Below are 21,458 nucleotides of genomic sequence, written 5' to 3'. Positions count from 1 at the left end.
AGAGCATGACCGCACCAGAACTGCATGGGGGGCTGGCGGATGTGTCCTCTAGATGGATGGTCATACGCCCAGCTAAAGCAGTGTCACTGGGAAAGAAGGGGAGATTAGATTTGGGGCAATGCCTGGCAATCTACCAGTTACTTAACTTCTGTGAATCTTAGTTTCCTCGTCTCTAAAATGGTGGTAATAATAGTCTTTAACTTAGAGGGTAGTCTGGAGGGTTAGGTAAGGTAATACATATAAATTATTTTTCCAGTTTCTGGCATATAAAATATGCTTAATAAATACTAGATTTTAACTATGAAGATATTTTTCTAATGACAAGAGTAACAATTGCTTTTTTTTAATGCTTAGAGAACTCAAGCAATGCTTCTTTTACTTCAAGAAACTTGTACTAGTGAAAGCAGTAAAAGGCACTGAACTGAATACATGGAGACCACAGATTTCGAAGCATAATACCTAGGTTTTCTGTTTTAGCTTTTAAAAAAAGTATTATTAATGAAACATTTCACACTATTTCTTAGACCAGTTTTAATGTAGATAACACATAAGTAGGTTTTGAGGTAAGTAGTACAGTAGAGTAATTTAATTTCACTTATGAAAATTTTAGTTAGATTTTTTTTAAAAAATGGGTCATCGCTAGAAGCAATTCATTTATTTGGCAAGATATTCTTAGTATATGGATTTGCTGCCGAAATGAGAATCTAAAATGCCTCTTAATTTTAAGTTTTTTTTTTTATTTTTTAAATCTTTGGCCATGGGGGAATAAACTACGAAACCTCTTACTAGCTTAAAGGAACCCAACAAGTCTTTATTATTGATAGTCTTAAAGATATACATGAGGAGAGAAAATTTACTAATATTTTAAAATGCCTGATGTTGAAAGTATGTTTTACAAGCTATTTGCCATTGGTAGTTAAAACATTTGAATCTATAACAAATTATTATCTTTAATCTTTCATAACCAATTATTTTGAACAAAGAAGATTTTGGGTTTTTGTTTCCTTATTAATTCTATCTTGTCAATTAATTAATATTTAGCAGAAGCCAGTTTTTGATCAGGATATAAAGATGAAAAGTGACTAGGCAGTGATGCAGAACCTTTCATTTGTTCTGTGACGTTGTGTGTTAATTTGGCTAAAGCGTCTATTTCCATTGGAGATGTATTTTAAAGATGGGAACACTGAGTTTAAATCTATTTGTGTATTAATACCTTACTTTGTTTGATGATATGAACACAAGAAGTAAACAAGTGAAGAATATGTTGTTGTCGTTTTTGATTTAGCATCTCTAAAATGTGTTCATTTGTTGTACAAGAATTTTTCCTTGGTTTTCTGATATCAAACTATATTATAAGGCCACTGTAATCGAAACAGTCTGGGACTGGCATAAGAACAGACATGTAGATCAATGGAACGGAATAGAGAGCCCAGAAATAAACCCAGGTCTATATGATCAACTAATATTTGACAGAGGGGGCGGGAGCATACAATGAACTAAAAACAGCCTCTTCAGCAAATGGTGTTGGGCGATCTGGACAGGGACATGCAAAAAAATGAAACTAGATCACCAACTTACACCATACACCAGAATCAACTCAAGATGCATCAAAGACTTAAATGTAAGTGGTGACACTGTAAAAGTCCTAGAGGAAAACATGGGCAGTAAAATTTCAGACATCCCACCTAGCAATATTTTAGCCAATACATCTCCTAAGGCAGGAGAAATAAAAGAAAGGATAAACAAATGGGACTACATCAAACTAAAGAGTTTCTGCTTGGCTAAAGAAAACATCAGCAAGATGAAAAGGGAACCAACCATATGGGAAAACATATTTGCCCGTGATACCTCGAACAAGGGTTTAATCTCCAAAATATGTAAAGAACTTATATGACTAAACACCAGGAAGAAAGAGAATCTAATTAAAAAATAGGCAAAGGACCTGAACAGACACTTCTCCAGGGAGGACATACAGAGGGCCCATAGGCATATGAAAGAATGCTCAACATCACTAGCCGTTAGAGAGATGCAAATTAAAACCACAATGAGATATCATCTCACTTCTTTCAGAATGGCCATCATTAATACATCAACAAACAACAAGTGCTGGCAAGGATGTGGAGAAAAGGGAACCCTAGTGCTGTCTAAAAGCATTGTCATAAACCACCATTAATATAAGCCTGTTCAAAAGGACATCGTGTTTTGCATAACTTACTCTTAGTGAAACCTTGCTGTTTCCTAGTGAATGCCTTTTTCCATTGCCCCTGAAGTTCTCACAGACCACGTCTTCAGTAATCCATTTCAGAGGTTTGCAGGCAGGAATCAAGCTCTGTAAATTATGGATGTTTTGCTACCTGATTCTAATTTGCTATAGTACAAAAAAGGATTTAAGATTTGCTGATAGTTTAACCCTTTGGGAGGAAAGTCTTTATATCAATATTTATTTACATAGTGCTTACTAATTCTAATTAAACCCAGGAAGCAGAAGAAAGCAAGTAGAAAAATACCTAACCAAAGGTTTAAAATTAAAATGAGGCATGTATCTCCTGCTGCCTCAAAGCCTGCATTGCCAAGTGCACTTCTGAATATACTGGTTTGGTGATTTTAATACTTCATGTTTCTTTGTGTGGCTGGTGTTATTATAATTGTTGAGCCAGTAACTTTGAACATTAGATGTTGAAACTCCTCCACTGTGTGTGCTTTTTGGAATTGTTAGTTTAATACTAAGAAGATATAAAAGAGGTTAATTCAATTTTTCTATATTTAGAAACTTAGAGAAGGTAAAAATAGAATGTCCAAATTGGCAGTCTACCACCAATGCTGCCACAGAGATTTTATGATGCCATTCTTCCTGCAATGGAAGCCAGAAGGATTAGAAGTGTGTGTGTGTGCATGTGTGTGTGTGTGTGTGTGTGTGTGTGTACTCTCTCACATGGACACACATATGATAAATTATAGGTCATCCTTTTGTAAGAAAAATTTGCTTAAATTTCCCCATTTCATGTTGGTGAGCTTTTGACATGATGTGATTGTACATGTGGAATATGTGGAATTCACAAAACTCAAATTTTATTTTATTATTCAATACATTTGTCTTTTTGAGGAAAACCAAAGTAGTTGCTGTATTTAGAAAAACAATATCAATTATCTAAAAAAAATATATATTTTTTTGCACCTCCGTGATCCATTACACTTGACTTTATAATTTTATAAAAGAATTCATCAAAAGGCATTCCTTCATTGCTTTTAAAATAGATTTAAGGTTCTAAGATAAATTTGTGATCACAATTGATAAATTGCTTGTTTTGGAAGTACTGCGCTACACAAATATATCTAGTTGTGCGTAAAAGAATTATTTTTAGTTATTCATGTTTAATATTCATGGTCAGTATACATTCATGGGTAAATCCTTCTAATTTTGTTACATGTTATACACTATTTTAAAACTGAAATTTGCATCTGGTTGAAACTTTGAAATGTACACCTTGCATGTGTTTACTATCAGTAGTGTTTGTTTAGCCTTAAAATGTATTAGAAAAAGTGTTGGAGAAACAAGGAGCTGTGCTCTTGTCACACCATCTGTTGTCACTGCTCACTCTTCAGGCCAGTATGTGCAAGCCTTTCGCACCCACCCCCACGAACCTCTCTACAGCCTCTGTATAGGCCTGACCTTTATTCACATGGCATCTCAGAAATATGTGTTACGGAGACACGCTCTTGTTGTGCAGGTAATTAATTTGGATTTCTCATTACTTGATTGTATATTCTTTAAAAATGAATTTACTTAATGTTTGCTCCCCTGCTTCAAAAGGAATACCTGCTTGGTACACATGTTGGGAATCCCAACACCTGCCCTTCTGTTCAGCACTCATGGCCTCAGCACCTACAGGTACTCGTGACTCAGCCTTGTGCAGCCGTGTAGCAAAGGGTCCCCAGCCAGATCCTGTGGGGAGAGGATACAGGTGGACTCTGGGGGAAGTCCGGGCAGACCTCATAATCTGAAACCCCTAAGCCCTCCTGCCTTCTAGGTCCTAAAGATTAATATATTTTAAATTAGTCTTTAAGAATATAATATATATACAATACGTATGAATATTTGACTGTGTTACTGTTTTCTTTACGTTATCACCAACAGATTGTTCTTTTAAAGTTTTCTTGTTTCTTACATCAATTTGGAATTACCTTTTTGTTCTCTTTTTTACTCTTTTTGGACTTTGTCTTCTTTAATAAGAATATACGATCCAAAATCAGAGATCTTGTCTGTCTTGCTCACCACTGTATTTTCAATGCTTTTGTTTTTTATGACTGCACTTTTTATATGTATACATTTGATGCATGTATAGACATGTTTTTGAGTAGTTAGGGAAGGAAAGAAAATGTTGGCTGAGTTGGGTAGCAGGATTTAGAAAAAGATTTTTCTTTTTTAAAATAAAATGGTTTAAAAGAAAGCCTAAATTAAAAGGATGATAGTTGTTAAAACTGGGTATTGGGGTTCATTATAATGTTTTTACTTATACTTAAAAATTTCCATAATAATCTTAGTGGATATTTTTGCTGTATTATGTAACGTAGGATTATTTATAAATTAAACAAATATGCAGTGACCAGCCATTGTGCCAGGAACAGGGGGTAGAGTGACTGAGCACACAGGCAGAAGCTTATCAAGTTGGTAGGTAAAAACTGTTAGGAAATATTGATGAATTAACTCATTGTTAAATTATGTAGTTTTTAGGCCTGGTAGCATAAAAATTCATGTATAGCAGGCCCTTGACTAATGTTTCATTCAGTGTCCTTTCATTATAATGCTGATAAGATGCTGTAGGAACGGACTCATCAATTAGCCAATGGTAAAACTGGTTTCATTGTATAAAGTTTTGCTTCAAGTTGTTACCCATCAATGACATTGAGTACAAAACGCTTCCATAGTTTAATTGTAAGTTTTAAATGGTTGGAGAGAGGTGAAACGAAAGGCAATGGATAGATGGGATTCTGTTGTACTAATCTCTTATGTAGGTTAAACAGTTCGCATTGAAAAAAATACTTTTGAAGGAAGTCTTGTAAATAGCATGATTCTTAAATTGTTTTAATTTCTCATGAATATATTTTCATGCTATAGGACTGTAGCTTTTATTCGTCTTACTAAAAAAGCTAATTTTATATATTTTACTATCTTTCCTATCTTTATATACATTCTGTAAAAGTAAAATCTTTCATGTTTCTTTACTTTTACCTTTATTTAATATTATATAGAGAGTATGTACCTGGGGTCTTTAGTGATTGATGTGATAAAAAATGTTTGAAATGTAACATAGTTAATGTAAAAAAAAAAATTTCTCTTTTCCATTTCAATGTTTTTGTCATTTTTTGTTGTTTTTATATTTGATGATTCGTAGACTAAGAAATAATGTGGACACCCATATTACCTAGCTTTTTAATCACTAAGTATTTGAATAGTTTTCTGGTTGTCAAGACTATCCTCCTAAACTTGTTAAACATTTCTTAAAATACAGCAGGTAACGTTTGTTTTTTAATTGTATCAGAAGACCTTCAAGTTAATTTGGGTCGCAATGATTCATCTGGTACTGTATTACTGTTTCTTCTTTCTTAGATTTTTATCTTTGAATTTGTCACTTTAATATATGAAGATTTGATATTTCTCTGAAATTAATACTTTGTCTTCTGTTACTTAACAGTCCTGCTTTTCAGGGGAGTAGAGGTCATATTCACATCACAAATGGGTTCTTTCATTATACAGAAGTATGATTTTTTAAAATATGTTTTATTGATTATTCTGTTACAGTTGTCTCAATTTCTTTTCCCTCTGTTCCCCTCCACCCAGTCACCTCCCTCCTTCCAGTTGTGCCCCCACCTTAGTCCATACCCATTGGTTGTGCATATAGTTCTTTTCAACATCTTCCTTTCTACTCCACTCCCTCCTACTGTGCTTCTTAATTCCTGCCTCATCTTCCTCCCTTTCCCCTCTTCCTTCTCTCCGCTGACCTCCCCCCAATATGTTCCCCATACCTATAATTCTTTTCCCACTCTCGTTGCCTACTTAGTTTGCCTTTGTTTCAATTCCCAGCTTCTGTTGTTGGTTGTTGTGATACAGTTTTCATTTTAATGTTCATAGTTTTGATCCTCTTTCTCCTAAACAAGTCCCTTTAACATCTCATATAACAGTGGTTTGGATCTGATGAACTCCTTCAGTTTTACTTTGTCCTGGAAGTACTTTCTCTGCCCTTCTATTCTGAATGACAGCTTCGCTGGATAGAGTAATCATGGTTGCAGGTTTTTGCTTTTCATTACTTTGAATATTTCTTGCCAGTCCCTTCTTGCCTGCAGGGTCTCCTTTGAGAAATCAGCTGATAGTCTAATTGGGACCCCTTTGTATGTAATTCTCTTCTTCCCTCTTGCTGCTTTTAAGATTCTATCTTTAATTTTTGACATTTTGATTATAATGTGTCTTGGTGTGGTTCTCGCTGGGTCCAGTTTATCTGGAACTCTCTCTGCTTCCTGGACCTAAAAGTCTATTTCCTTCCCCAAGTTAGGGAAGTTCTGTTTCATTATTTTTTCACATAATTTTTCAATTTCTAGTTCTTCTTCACCTTCTGTCAACCCTATAATTCGGATGTTGGCCCGCTTATAGCTGTCCCAGAGGTTTCTGAGCTTCTGCTCATTTTCCTTACTTCTTGTTTCCTCTTTCTGCACTGGTTGACTGTTTGTTCCTTCCCTGTGTTCTGATTTGTTAATTTGGTCCCTGGTTTTCCTTCCCTCACCACTTGTTTCGTATGTGTTTTCGTTCATTTCATAAGGACTAGCCTTCATTCCTTCCCCGTCTTAAGTCCCACTGTTACTTCTGTAAGCTGCCTTATAACTATAACTCTGAACTGAGTCTCAGAAAGATTATCTATCTGTTCATCTGTTAATTTATGTATTTTCTTTCTGGTCAGCTGTGTGCTTGGGATCTCTGTCATTATTTCTGCCATCCTGACAGGTTGGTTTACCTTTCCTTCTTGGGTGGGGCTGTCACACCTCCTGTGCTGTAGGGGCTGGAGCCCTGTGCACTCGTCACAACCTGGTGACCCTTCTCACCACACTGTAGTGCTTTGTGTGGGGGCTGGGGACCAAGATGGATGCCGTTCTCTCTCCGCTGAGAGACCGGGAGCTTCCTCCTCCATCCCCACACCCTCTGGGCCTCACTCTCTGAGGCAATGGGGTCTGCCTTCCCCGGCGTTGGAATCACGAGCTGATGGGTCTGGACTGCGGCTGGGGGTGCTCCCCCTGGCGTTTCTCACCTCCCCTTAAAGACGGGTGTCTGCTTATCCCAGTCCCACTGCTTGTCGCTGCAGCTGCCGCCAGCAGCACAGCTTCATCTCTCCTCCCTGGCTTCGCCCCTCCTACCTGTCTGGATGAGCACCACTTGTTTATAACTTCATACATTGGACTTCCATGTAGCTTTATTTTCTGGAACTTCTGGTTATTTTTGATTATGCGGTAGCTGTATTCCTTCTTAGTTGTGGAGGGAGATGGGGCGTGTCAGTCTAGGCCTCCATCTTGGCTGGAAGTCTGATTTGTTTTTGAACATAACTGTTTTTGTCCTTAAAATGCATTCTAAAGAATTCATTAATTTATATTATTTATTTACTTATGAAGGGACGTTTGTGACCATTTATTTTACAGCAGATCACTCAGGGAATAATTGCATTTTAAATTCTATTCTCACAATTCAGTTGATTTCCTCTTAATTCTCAGTAATTATTTATTTAATTCATAGAACACCTGCTCTTCTGCAGGTTGTAACTTACGGTGGGTGATGGAAGGTGCAGCTGCATGAAGGGGGAAAGTGAACAGGGCAAAGCAAAACACGTGGGCCTGTGTGATGACAGCTCTGCTCCAAAACTGCCCGTTTCTCCTAAAACCTTTTGAGTCAGAAGCTTTCAGGGGGGAGAAAAACAAGTTTTTGGGGTTAAGAGGTTATCAAGGTCCTACACAGACAACAGTACGGTGACTGCAGGGAGAGGGGGTATAAGGGGGAACAAATGGTAATGAAAAAAATACAATAAGAAATTTTTTTTTTAATAAAAAAGAAAAGGTTATTAAGGTCCTGAGAAGTAACTTACAGAAGGTACCACTTACTGAAAAAGGTTAAGTTTACTTAAGTGTGTTTGCTCCTGAGGATAAGCTTTTTAAAGTACCATTTTAAGGACTCAGATTTTATGTTTTGCTCAAGCTTTTAGATATGTATTTCAAATCAAAAAGTTTAAAAGTTTACTGGCTTCTAATGCCACAAAAGCCAATTTGAGGCCCATCTATACCTACCTCCTGTGTTCTTATAGGCTATGGATCTTTGACAGCTAGTTGTAACATTTCTGTGAATATTTCTGTCCTAAGCTTAAAAAAGAATTCTTCATTTACACCTTCAGAAGAGCTCTGGACTACACTGTGCCATGACACCACAGTACCGACATGTTCTTTTCGGGTGGGGCTGTGCGTCTTAATATTTGTATTCCCACATCTGGCACATATAGTGGTTCATATCTGTGAAATTAGTGAAATATTAAAATATTTGTCTTTTTCTTTTTGGTAGGGCTTTTCCTTTCTTAATCGGTACCTCAGTCTACGTGGGCCTTGCCAGGAATCATTCTACAATTTGGGCCGTGGCCTTCACCAGCTGGGGCTGATTCATCTTGCAATTCATTATTATCAGAAGGCCCTGGAGCTCCCTCCCCTGGTGATAGAGGTATTGTATGATTTAGAAAACTGAGAAGTCACTTCACTTCACATGAGAAATAAGTGCAGTTAGCTCAGTGTTTTGGTCCAGACAGTGAAATATGTAATTATGTTCAACAATAAGTCAGTCTTTGGCATCTTGACTTTATTCCTTTTTTAAAAAAATATTTATTTATGTTTAGAGAGAAGGGAAGGAGGGGAGAAAGAGATGGAGAAGAACATTAATGTGCTAGAGATACATCAATCAGTTGCCTCTTGCACACCCCCAACTTGGGACGTGGCCCACAACCCAGGCATGTGCCCTGACTGGGCATCGAACTGGTGACCTTTGGGTTTGTTGGACAGTGCTCAGTACACTGAGCTACACCTGCCAGGGCCTGGCTTTATTCTTGATCAGCAGTCACGTGGACATATGACTTATGATTGTGACCATTTAAATTATCCTAATATAGCCCGTGTGGTTTACAGGTATGAGCTGGTAGACAGGAAGCCTGAATATTGAGTAATATAGTCCTTGTTCATTTTCAAGTTCAAGTGTAACTATCATTTCTTTCTAAAGATGAAAGACCAGTATTAATGTATTTATTTTATTTTTAAGATGATATAATACAGGGTAAACTGCTATGAATACTATGATAATCTGTGTTTAAAGTCTAATTTTTATTTTAATTTCTGAAGAAAAGCGTTTTTAATGTTAATTTTTTAAACTTACAATCATAATCCCCACATTCCTCTTATATAGTACAGGTATTTTTCCCTGCATCTGGTCATTTTGTTATAATTTATTTCTGTACTTGCAGCAGTTTTATGTTTTTTATGAAGTCATGTCTATTAATCTTTTCCTTTATAGTTTTTACTTTTGCTATTATACTTAGAAGGGCCTTATCTATCCAAGATTATATTATCATATTATTCAACTATTTTTTTCTTTAATGGTTTCATTGTTTTACTCTTAAATCCTTAACTCATGTGGAGTTTATTCTGCCATGGTTTGTGGGTGAGACTTTTTCTTCGACTTATTGGTTAGACATTAAAAAATATTTGATGATAGTCACTATAATGGTTAACTGAAACAGCAGTATCTGATAAAAATTTAAATCTAAGGTAGGTGTATAATTTTATAATTTTTTTTTTAGTATTATGAATTTTAATGGCTTTTTCAATACTTACAAAATTGTTTATTTACCATAAAATTGTCCTGGTTGTCAGTTTGAAATGTAACTCATTGGTGTATTTCTCCCCCTAGGGTATAGAAGTTGACCAGGTAGACTTACGAAGAGATATTGCCTACAACCTGTCTCTCATTTATCAGAGCAGCGGAAATATTAGAATGGCTCAAAAGCTCTTGTATACCTATTGTACTATATAAGGCACCTCAACCGAGACAGGAGTATTGGGGTAGCTGCCATGCGTGGATCAGTCTTTTCTGTCTCAAGGCTTACGTTTAACTTTAAAATGGAAATGATAATTTTAGAATTATCTGTGTATTTCATATTTAATATGTGATAATGATCTTTTGGTAGATACGCAAAAATTATCATTCCTGCAAGAATTTGTATATTGTTCTGTCATTTTCTTTTAGCATTTTTAGTGCAGTTGTCCCCAAAGCTGAAGTGGACAATAGTAACCTTTGAGTCAGCTTGTAGTTGAATACACTAATTTTTCACTCCTACCATGTTTTCATCTGTGCATTTAATACTGTATGTTAAGTACCTGCTATGTACCAGGCACTCTGATAGGTGCTTGGAATACAGTAGTAAGACAGATGTGACCTCCCAATATAATTCCTTAAATCCAGAACTTGAGCATATGTTTATTTGAAAGAAAAGTTTGTCACATTTCTACATACATCATCATTGTCAGTCATTCATTCCTGAGTGCCCTGTTGCAACTGCAAGGGTAGGTTTTCAAACACATAGAAACAAGGGCTGCTTTTTAAAGGAAAGACAAATTGGGACTATTTCTGATTCACTTAGCTCTAACAAAATTATTTAAAGTGGTTATGTGGTAGGAAGACAAATGCTTGAGTTAATTTTTTACTTTTCATCTGTATGTATCTTAGCTGCACAGAATGAGACCTGGGAGGCTGGGATTAATTCAGAACATTGTGCTCCGAGGCAAATTAAAAAATGCATTGTCAGTGTTTGACTATGGACTTCTGACAAAAAGAAAAAAAAGGAAAAGAAAAGCGGGGACCATGTTCAATACATGACCTGGTTTCCATTTCAAGATCAGTAGGAATATAGGAAGACTGGGAGTTGTATTGGGTTGGCCAAAAAGTCTGTTTAGTTCTTTCCATAAAATAAAAGACACATTTTTCATTTTCACCAATAACTTCGTTTATTTGGGTATTTTGAATATGTCGGCTATCTCCTGCTATTGGCTTCTAGTGGGTAGAGGCCCGGAGTGCTGCTAAGCATCTTCCAATGCATAAGACAGCCCCACAGCAAAGACTTATTTGGCCACAATGTCAGTAGTACTGAGACACTTGCCGAACCCCTTTTGACACGCTTGATCAGTCATAGCACCTTTTTTATACACTGCACGAATCTTGCATTTCAGTTTTGTTTTTACATTCTAAAAATGTTGCATCTTTTTTTCCATCTTCAATATTAAAATGACTGCACAGCCCTGGCTGGTGTGCCTCAGTGGATTGGGAACCAAAGGATTGCTAGTTCAGTTCCTCGTCAGGGCACATGCCTGGGTTGTGGGCCAGGTCCCCAGTAGGCAGCGTGTGAGAGGCACCACACTGATGTTTTTCTCCCTCTCTCCTTCCCTTCCCTGCTCTCTAAAACTAAATAAAATCTTTAAAAAGTAAAAAAAAATAAAGTAAAATACCTGTACAAAAATTCACCACTTGATTTTTTAAAAAAATGCATGCTGATATGACAGCTGTCACAATACAATCTAACAAAATTATTTCAAATAAAGACAACTAAGAGCAACTAGAGCCATTGTACAGAAAAAACTAAATGAACTTTTTGGCCAACCCAATATATATGGAATAAAGTATTGTTGATAAAGTAAAAGAAAATAGGTAAAAACCTTTTTCTTATCTCAAATATTGTATGTTCTTGGATCTAAGATAACAGTATGTGTTAGATATACTATTGGTTTAATAAAGCATTTTAGAGTTCCTTTTTAGGGAGAAATAAATGCTGTAAATGTGCTTATGGATTGTAAAACCTAGTCCAGTTGTGGGAGGGAAAAGTTATGAGGCTTAGGATCAAAAAAAGAAATAGAATGGTGACTTTTTAGGAATTCTTACCACTGTTTACACTGTGTACGTAACTTTGTAGTTGAGAAGCAGAATTTGTATGTAATAAGTAAATGTATTCTCCCTCTTTATGTATGTGTATATATATAATTTAAATAAATTTTATAATTAAAGTGAATTATTTCATATGCTTATATAATCATTATAATCTCCATCTTACATTGGAGATTAAACAGCATGTTCAAGATCACTAGCAAACCACTCCTTACATTTTCTGCTTTTCCTGAGGGCTAACTAAGCAGTTAACCCAATCTGTTAAGAAAGAAAAATAAAGCCTATACATTGAGAGAAGCAGGTCCTTTTTAAGGCTGTTTTTCATCTTTAGATTCTTCCTATATCGTCGGCAGCCGTCCGTCTCGAGAGACGATGGTGTAGCTTCTTAAGAGTCTTATCTGCACCGCCGAGAATGGCTGTGCAGTCCGACTCGGGAGTGACACGGTATCTGTCTCCTCCCGTGTTGAATCGACATCTTGCGATGACGCTGGAGTGTCCTCTCCAGTGAAGCTGAAGCTACAGAGCCTGGGCAGGGTGATATGGAGGGTCTGCTGTTGCCCATGCAGCAGAACCCCCCTCTCTTCGCAGCTGAAGGGTCCAAGGGAAAGACGGAGTCAGTACAGCTTGGCTTCAGGTGCGCCGCAGGAGTTGCCGGTGTTGACTACAACGTCAAACCGCCTTAGGGACTCCGGCTCCGGATTTTCTGTCGGGGTTTACTCCCTTAGCCTTTCCCCTGAAGAGGTATGCCGCAAGGCAGCGGAGGTTTTTTGGAGTCAGAGTTTTCCTTCTCTGATCTGTATATAGATATAGATAAAAAAAATATATATATATATATCTTCCTATAAGATATCCCCAATTCTATAATAAATTCCACTTCTAAGTGTTTGAGTTTTTCTGTTATATGCATACGCACACTCCCACAAAGAAAACCCTGTCCCATCTTTCTTTTCATTTAGCAACGATGCTTGTTAGCTCTTTTCACAAGAAGGAAGGGCGCAAGTGAATCCTTCATTTGATTCTCTAAGATAACTATCCTTCCAGTAGATTCCCTTTCACACATAGGCTAGCATGCCGGCTGGGTCCCCAGGAAGCAGGTGTTGAGCGCAAAAGGTGCGCTGGTGACTGCACTTGTGAGGAAAAGAGCAAAGCGGGCCAGACGTTTGAAATCCTGAAGCAACAGATTTCATATCAGCAAATGGGGGCGGGGCGGCGCGGCGCGGCGCGGCACTCGAAGGGAACAGAACTAATGCAGGAAGTAGAAAAATAAAATGTGATTAACACCCCCAGATGAGAAAATATTGTATACAGAAAGAGAAGAATCCTTAAAGAACAAGTTTTATGCAGTTAAAAACGTAACTGCCAAAATTAATTCAATGAAAGGGTTGTGGAAAATAGAATTTAAAGACGAACATTGAGAAGATGAAACAATTTCAGCTGAGAAAATGAAAGGTTATAAAATCGAAATGAGCAGTTCTTTGTGGCACCGTATTACATAAATTCATTTATACTTCAAGGTATTTGATTGCTTGATTATAAATAATACCAGAGGGAGAAACAAACTCCTGCAATGATTTTTATATGCAGTAGATGGCAGTGCATTTCTTTAAATTTAGAATTGTACTTTCTCTAACAAGAGTTATGCTAGCTTTTAACATCCCCCCCCCGCCCCCCAAATAAGCGTAATTTTGGAAGGGAATACCTTTTTATTTGGATTAATGCAGGCAAGGCATGATGCTGTATCCTCTCCATTTCAGGTGCTCCTCTTATCTGACCAAGGAAGGGGGAGAAAGTTGTGAGTGATCACTTGTCTGTGGTGGTGGTATTTTTTAAACTAAGCAGAACAATAAAGAGTGAGGCTCAGACAAAGCTAATAAATTTGGTCTGCGTGTGCGGCCCTACAGGGCCACGTGAGCAGAACACTGACAGCTTCTGGACACAGGGCAGGTGTCACCTGTTTCTCATTTGGATAGAAAAAATATGTTTGGGAACATGTTTGAGCAATCACATAGAAGAAACCCGGTCCCTTTGCGCTGATCTCCATCAGCACTGAAAGAAGGGCAACTGGAACCCTAATGTGTGCTTCCAGCTGCCCATTTTCTGGCCCTGATCAATGTTAGCAGATACCAAGGTAACCACATCGCGCATGGAAGGCTTCCAGTCACACCCTGATGATCGTACCCAAAGCCTAGTGTATTCATGGACTCCAGGTAAGCAAGCTAGGGTGAGAATTAGCAGGACCACTTGGTATTTTAATAAAGATAGGTGTTTATAGCCCCCCAGGAAAGGGGGTTCAAGAGAGTGAAGAGAGAAAAGAGAGTCAATGAGTCCACAACAGCGCCTCTGGCTCAGCGCTTTATGCTGCGGAATCGAGGGCCGGTGAAGTCCATCCTGACCACGCCAGTTCTAAGGCCGTCAGTTCCGTTTCCTCGTCCTCAAGTTAGCGTTGTAGATTCTGATGGCAGGTTCTAGTTCCAGAGGCGTTTGAATGCAGCAAATGGGTGTTATTTAAGCATATCTACATACCTATAGACTAGCAATTTTCAACCGGTGTGCCACAAGAGTTCTTAAAACGTGCAATACCTGACTATTTAGTCAGGGGCACTGACCTCTTTTCCCTTAGATTGTCAAACGAATGACAACAGTCAACACCACAACAGCTGTCCTGTGGGAATGAATCAAAATTATACCTACTTTTTTGTCAGGTTGGCAAAAGTACCTTTGAATGTGCCACAGAATATTAATTAGTTTATGTGTGTCATGAGATGGAAAAAGGGTGAAAATCGCTGCTACAGATCATTGAAAGAAATATTTTTTTAAGTGCATGCCTTACAGCATTAGTTCCAGCTTGTGGGGACACCGGCTTGGGAAGTTTGTGCTATGGGCCAGGCATGACCTCGCAGCTGCATTTCAGGTGTTCCTCTCACCTGAGCAAAGGAAGGGGAAGTTAGCCACTGACCTCTAGAGGGAGCACGGCACACCCACAATTCCTCTGGGCGAAGGCTTTCAGCTGGGGGCAGTTGTGACCCCCTCATCCAGCCCCTGGGAAGCCAGCAAGTGCTAGAACCTTCCTGTGTGCCCCACAAATAACGTGGATTTTTATTCGTGTGCCACAGTGAACAAGGTTGGAAGCACTACCTTCAAGTCGTTCTCCAGACCCAGAGAACCAGCTTTGGGGTGAGTGAAAACAGCTCCCATTGACTGTATTTCCAGAATATCAAAGCCTTAAAAAAACGTCTTATAACATCAGGAGTGTTAATTGACAGGAGGAATTTTCCTCCCTCAATTTGTTTTCTTTTCCCTTCCCCATTCTTTTTCTAGAGGGTCTTTGGTAGGCTGGAGAAAAGAGAGAATGGATTACCGTGTTGACACAGTGAAGTTCTGTTCTGTTAGACAACATTAACAACATTAAGGTCTGTTTGCCTTGCACATGACTCATGGAATGATCTCGAGTTTTCCTCCAAGGTTGCTTAGGTCTTGCAGAAACTGATTTTTCCTTAACAGTGGGATAATAAAAGAATGGTGCGTGTCTCTCTGCTTACAGTCAGAACTAGAGAACTGTAGGCTACCTGCATTTTCACAGTTGCCCTCCCTATGGCTGTACCAGTTGTGTGAGGACACCATATCCACTTCAGACCTGGTGTAAGGGCAGATGGAAAATGGTGGTTGTATTTGCATAATAGTAAGGTTAAAATCTAACTTCTCTTTGGTTTATATGCCTGTTGGATTATTTTTTCTTTTCTGAACTGTCTTTGTCATATCCCTTGCCCATTTTTTTTTAAGTTTTAGTTTTCTCATTTAATTGTAGGCATTCTTGATTTAATCTGGACCTAAGTCTCTGAACAATTGTTTTTTTCACTTTATGTTGTCTTTTTGTAAAACTCAAGAATTGTGATTTAGTCAAAATTAATCTTTTTTGCCTCTTTTATGGCCAACATAAAATCACAAATGAAAGACAGATTATGTTTAGGAAAGTAAGAAAGATTCTGGAAAATTAAGTGGGAGTTCTTAAGAAGATCCCAGGGAAGGCAGACCGGCCCCATCTCCGTTGGGACTGACAGAAAGCGGGAACAGACGTTAGGCCATTGAGAACCTGGCTGGAAGCAGAAAGTGTGAGCTGGGGGACGGAAGAGGCTCCTCTAGAAAAGTGGCTGGGCTTCTTGGAGACCAAGAGGTGTGGTTGATTTGGGAGGACTTACAAGGCCCTCCTTGGAGACATGGTGAGGACTGAAAACAGAGAAAGGGTACATGGCCTGTGCGCTTGACGGCCTAAGGGCCTTACAACGAGCTTGTGACTTCCGTCTGTGCAAATGTTTACAGTCTCGCGGGGAGGCCAGAATCATCTCCAGGACAAGTGAAGGACTTCTGGTGTATATTTTTAAAATAATTTTTGTTTATTTTTCAATTACAGTTGACATAGATCATGATATTAATTTCAGGTGCACACCCCAGTGACCAGACGTTACCTAACCCACTAAGCGATCAGCCCAATGTATCTCCCACCCACCTGACACATACACGCTTACTCGAACATCACTGACCATGTCCCCTGTGCTGCACTTCACACCCTCAGGTGTTTGGGGCAGTGAGGTGAGGAGGAGCCCGGTGCTGGCATCTGCAGGCCAACATCAGGCAACTTGAGAGGTAAAAGCGAAACAAAACTCTGATAATCCTTTTTAGTTCTGATGGAAGGAGGGAAAGCTGGGGATATACTGTAGAGAATCAGAGCGAACAACTTGGGGTAGCAGCTCTTTTCCGCTAGTGCAGCACCTGGAGCAGTTGAGGCAACAGTGGCCTTGCAGGTGGAGGAAGAAATGTTAACACCTGCATAGAGTATCAGGCAGTGGGAATCAGAAGCCTACCACGCCTCACCTGTCTAGGATCACAGAATCTCCTGTGGCAGGAATCCCTATTGTTGGTGGCAGACTCCACCTGCCCAAAGGCACATCCCCGTGGACTGGAAAGGTACACAAGGGCTGAGGGATTGTTAGGAGGAAGTGGTTGGGAGTCCAGGCCGACACTGTAGACTCTACCCAGCATTCGCCTCGATCTCCAGTTGGTTCTAGGCCATGAGATCCCATAAGGCTGTTTTCTCGGTTGGCAGGTTGTGAAAAGCTGTGTCACAGGGAGAGCCATGCCAAGAGCTACTGGTCCCCAGTAACTATGTTTTATTAGTTATTCTATGAGTTAATACTCTTAAGGTCTCTGTGGGTTGAAAACAAGACGTTGTTGCTTATAGTCGGGATGCCCTGTGATGAGCCTGTACATTTCCAGAGCCTGTTGTTAGGGTGAGAGTCATGTGGACACCCTGCACTGTTGTGCCGCAGGTCCAGGGCTCCTCGCTGTAGCCCCCTGAACGCACTGTTGTTGGCAGTTGGCTCAAGAAGGCATCACATGCACATATCATACAGACCTCCCGTGCTCCCCAGGGCTCCGGGGAGGGCGAGTAACCATGCTCTGCCCCCCTGGCATCCAGTCTAGAAATGGAGATTGAAGGCTAGGACAAAGCATGTTGTCTGCACCTGGGGACAACAGAGTCACAGAAGCACAGACATTTAGTGAATGTTGGCAAGAATGTGGTCAGAGATCCATGATTGAAAGCAGTGCTGTCCAATAGAAAGAACTCTCTGGGATGACATAAATGTTCTGTGTTGGTGATTTCCAATTCGGTGGCACTAGCCACATGTGGCTGTTGAGCCCTTGATATGGCCAATGTGACTGAAAAACAGAATTTTAAATTATAATTGAAATAACCTTGTTGAACTATACAGACTTGAGGGACCGTATTAAGGAATTTTTAAAAATCCTCACCTGAGGATATGTTTATTGATTTTAGAGAGAGGAAGAGAAGGAGAAAGGGAAACACCAATGTGAGAGAGAAACATGAATCCATTGCCTCTTGTACGTGCACTGACTGGGGATTGAGTCCACAACCTTTTGGTGTATGCGATGACGCTGCAACTAACTAAGCCACACTGGCCAGGGCAAGGAATTCTTTCTTTAAGTATATTTTATTGATTATGCTATTGCAGTCGTCCCAATTTTCCCCCCTTTACCCTCTTCCACCCAGTAACCCCCTTCCCTCCAGCAATCCCTCCTCCTTAGTTCATGTCCATGGGTTGTGCATATAAGTAAGTTCTTTGGTTTCTCCATTTCCTATACTATTCTTAACATCCCCCTGTCTATTTTGTACCTACTGATTTGTACTTCTTAATCCCTGTCCCTTTTCCCCCATTCCCCCGCTTCCCCCTCCCCACTGATAACCCTCCAAATGATCTCCATATCTATGATTCTGTTCCTGTTCTAGTTGTTTGCTTAGTTTGTTTTTGTTTTTTAGATTGTTGTTGATAGTTGTGAGTTTGTTGTCATTTTACTGTTCATAGTTTTGCTCTTCTTTTTCTTAAGTAAGTCACTTTAACATTATATATAATAAGAGCTTGGTGACGATGAACTCCTTTAGCTTTACCTTGTCTGGGAAGCGCTTTATCTGCCCTAGCATTCTAAATGATAACTTTGTTGGATTGAGTAATCATGGTTGTAGGTCTTCACTTTTCATCACTTTGAATACTTGCCAGTCCCTTCTTGCCTGCAAAGTTTCTTTTGAGAAATTAGCTGATAGTCTTTATGAGAACTCCTTTGTAGGTAACTCTCTGCTGTTCACTTCCTGCTTTTAAGATTCTTTATCTTGAACCTTTGTCATTTTAATTATGATGTGTCTTGGTGTGGTCCTCTTTGGTCCAACTTGTTTGGGACTCTGCTTTCTGGACTTGTATGTCTGTTTCCTTTATCAAACTAGGGAAGTTTTCTTTCATTATCATTTCAAATAAGTTTTCAATTTCTTACTTCTCTTCTTCTTCCTGCACCCCTATGATTCAGATGTTGGCATTTTTGGAGATGTTCCAAGGCCTTCTTATTCTCTCCTCACTTATTTGAATTCTTGTTTCTTCCTTCTGTTCTGGTTGACTGTTTATTTCTTCCTTATATTCCAAATTGTTTATTTGAACCCTGGCTTCCTTCTCTTCACTGTTGGTTCCCTGTGGATTTTTTTAAAATTTCACTTAATGTAGCCTTCATTTCTTCCCTTATGTTTTTGCCATACTCTGTGGGTTCCCTAAGAATTCTTATTATCACCAGTATTTTGAAATCTGCATCTGATAAGTTGGCTATATCTGTTTCATTTAGCTCTTTTTCTGTTCCTTCATTTGAGCTATATTTCTTTGTCTCCTCAATTTGGCAGCCTCCCTGTGTTTGTTTCTGTGTATTAGGTAGAGCTTCTTTGACTCTCTGTCTTGACTCGCCTGTTATGTTGTATAAGGCGGAGCCTTAGGTGATCTCCAGGGCAGGGCGACCTCTTTCACTGTTTTGTGGCTCTGTATGTTGGGGACAGGTTGGGGAGGTGACAATGATGCTGCCTGGCTGCTAGAGGCTTGCCCTGCACTTGCCCAGTTTCCAGTCACTTCACCCACATCCTGTATGCAACTGGTGCCCCACTAGCTGTTGCCTTGGTGATGGTTTCCAGAGTGAGTAGGTTTGTGTATGTTCTAGGACTGTGCGGGCTCTTTAAATGGACTCTCCTGAGAGGCTGGCTGTTTCTTCCTCTGCCCCAACTCCCACTAGTTTTTATAGCCAGAAATTATGAGGCTTTATTTTCTTGGTTCTTGAACTCTGGGCTGTGTGGTCTGGCCTAAGCCTGGGGTTGCTAGCTCCCCAAATGTCCCTCCTGATTTTTATCTACCACCCATGAATGTGGGACCACCCATTCTGCCAGCCACCCCCTTTCTGCCACCATACCACATCCTCTCCACCTCAGTTCCCCTTCTCCACCCCTCCTTCCCGTCTGGATGAATATGGCTTCTTTAAATCCTTGGCTGTCAGACTTCCATACAGTTAGATTTTCCTGGCAGTTCTGGGTGTTTTTTGCTTTGAGCTGTGATCCTTCTAATGGTGGTGCAAGGAGGCAAAGCGTGTCTACCTATGCCTTCATCTTGACCAGAAGTCAGAATTCTTGATTAATGGCATTAATATCTGAATTTTTAAGTCCTTATGCATATCCAATAGTCCCCAAGAGGTGGAGGCTGTGTATAAATTACATGTCACTGAATAAATGGGCTTAGACGGGTGAGTTCACAGTGATCTGAGTTCAGGATGCCCTGGAGGGCCTAATGGGAACCAGACGCTCACAGTGGAGAAGGGAAGACGGCTTACACTTGCCAGTCTGGGGCATCACTGCGGCTCATTCTCTTTAGCTGCCGGGCAGTTAGGAAATGAACAAGTGGGTGGTCCTACTGAAGATAACAAGTCATGGTACTGAAAGGCCTTGGGAGACTTAAAGGGGTGACTCTCCTGGAGGAAGCAGGAGGGAAGAAGTCTGTCACTTGACAAGTGTCATTTCTGTTGCACATCAGAAAAGGCCGCGAAACACATCACTTTTAAATAAGCATTGAATTCAAATAGATTTTTTCCCAGGTCCATCAATGTTTTGAGTCTAGTGGGTATTATAGGTGGCTTGTTGGAGATGGTCCTGAAAGCATCAGCATTTCACCAGTTCCACCCCAGAGTAACTGGGCAGGGTGAGGACTGCTCCTGGGACTGGGAGAGGACAGAGAACTGCCCTGTGGATGAGCATCAGTCCAAATGCCACTGAAGGCTTTGCAAGCCCCACCCCCTGCCCCCCTTTGCCAAAGGCTTGCTCAGTGCACACTTATATTTGAGGAGGATTTTAGGGAAAGAGGACCTGTGGTATTTGCTAATGGTTGCTTGGCTCACAGTGAGAGCCTATGTTCTAATGGAGGGCAGGCGGAAGTGGTCTCTGGTCTCTCATAGAGTGTGCCAGGATCCATGCAGGTGCTGTGCCGACCCCCAGAGAGGGGCTTTGTGTTAGTCTCATACCAGGGAGGCCACAGGTGCAAGACACAGAAAAGCAGAAGAGGAGGAGGAAACCCGGGGGTTTGTCGTGTGCTTGTTAATTTTGTTCATAAAACAGCAGGCTTGCTCTTTCTAGTCTTTTTTTCCTTTAGATTTTCTACATTTGGTGTCATTCCTAGAAATAACTTTCTCCACAAGATGACAAAACTTTACACTCATATAACCTCGTACTTATATGGATTTGTTTCCCCCTTGTAAATATTGTGACTAAATACATCTAACGTAAAAGTGACCATTTTACCCATTTTTAGTGTACAGTAGTGGCATTGAGTATGTTCACATTGTTGGCAGCCATCACCACAATCTCCAGAACTTTTTCGTCTTCCCCAGCTAAAACACAAACTATTTCCTCTGCCCCGAGCTGTGGCAGCCACCATTCTACTTTCTGCCGGTATGAATTTGGAATTGACAGTATTTGTCCTTTTGTGACTGGCTTATTTCATGAGCATAATGTCTTCAAGGTTCATCCACATTGTAGCATGTGTCAGGACTTCCTTTCTTTTTAAGGCTGAATTCCATTCCATTCTACCTATAT

The 21,458-nt window shown here is 39.8% G+C and overlaps 1 long non-coding RNA gene across 1 annotated transcript; it reads left to right on the top strand.

The window, feature by feature from the left end:
* Nucleotides 1–3,608: 3,608 nt before the first annotated feature.
* Nucleotides 3,609–11,316, top strand: LOC150022435 (uncharacterized). The gene is made up of 3 exons (XR_016509600.1): nucleotides 3,609–3,728; nucleotides 8,588–8,740; nucleotides 9,977–11,316. It is a non-coding gene; the product is annotated as an uncharacterized LOC150022435 (long non-coding RNA).
* Nucleotides 11,317–21,458: the final 10,142 nt, after the last annotated feature.

The sequence above is a fragment of the Furipterus horrens genome, unplaced genomic scaffold (genome assembly GCF_987537825.1).
Source record: "Furipterus horrens unplaced genomic scaffold, mFurHor1.1.pri manual_scaffold_1, whole genome shotgun sequence".
Lineage (NCBI taxonomy): Eukaryota > Metazoa > Chordata > Mammalia > Chiroptera > Furipteridae > Furipterus > Furipterus horrens.
Note: the sequence above shows the minus strand (reverse complement) of the source record. Positions and strands in the feature narration are given on the sequence as shown.